Raw genomic sequence first — 1,073 nt, forward strand, 5'->3', positions numbered from 1 at the left:
AGCACCAACTGAGCCCAACAATTCAAAGGAGCTAACACATCCTCCTGTAAAATGATGGGCTAAGTAACATGTCCAGACCAATTCCCAGTGATGCTATTAGCACAATATTCCCTTTGTCATTATTTTCTGTTAATTAAAACTAATAGAACAAAAAGGGTGCAATAATTAAAATCTAATTTAAATTTGTGCTTGGAAGTTCAAGACCAAATGTAATATTCAGGTCTGGTTGAGTTACAGGGAAAGAGAATAATTGTACCAAGGAAGATGGTTAGAATTCTGATAGGAAAGGGAAGGACATGGTAGTGAGACAGATGGAGGGAATACAGAAAGCAAGATTAGGAGTGAAATCATAGTTTGCCACATATCTCAATTAGGAGGCTGGGCGGAAAATGTATGACCCACTGTTGTTGTTGGGAAAGGGTGTTGTGAGCAATGATGTGGTTAGTGTTCACCATTACAGAGTAAATTGGACAGCAGCCTCATACATGTCCAGTTAAATGCAGAAATTCAGAAATTTAATTACATATTATCCAGCTCTTCCGCAGGCGACACTTTGGTGGTACCTTGCCAATAGACATAACCTTGAAATCTTTGCAAGAGTGTCAATGTTGTATTTACCCATGAATTACCAAATAAACACTCGAGTTAATGTTTGTGCATTCAGAAGTAAATTAATTTTTAATGTTGTGTTAAATCCTAATTTTTGACATAAAAAATTTCCAACTGTGCAGATTCATATTTTTAGAATTTGCTTTTAAAACCTCCATACATTTTTTACTTTTGGTGTCCATTTCTTACCTCATTTAAAAATTTTATTTGTGCTCTATGATTTATGTTTCCACAAAAATCCTTCACTCTATTAGTTACCGGACACAGAAAAGATTTCCCCTAGCAAATGTTATTATTGCTACTTTTGAACTTCTGGTGTCAATTTTATTCTATCAACAGGAAAAGAAAATGTTTCATGAAGGACTGTTGGAACTGGGAGTACTGGATCAATGTCACATACAGACTTGACCAATTATAAATCCCTGTTTGAGGCAGACAGCTGATCAGTTTTTTGCCATGCTACC

Source organism: Rhincodon typus, chromosome 6 (assembly GCF_021869965.1).
Source record: "Rhincodon typus isolate 14 chromosome 6, sRhiTyp1.1, whole genome shotgun sequence".
NCBI classification, from domain to species: domain Eukaryota; kingdom Metazoa; phylum Chordata; class Chondrichthyes; order Orectolobiformes; family Rhincodontidae; genus Rhincodon; species Rhincodon typus.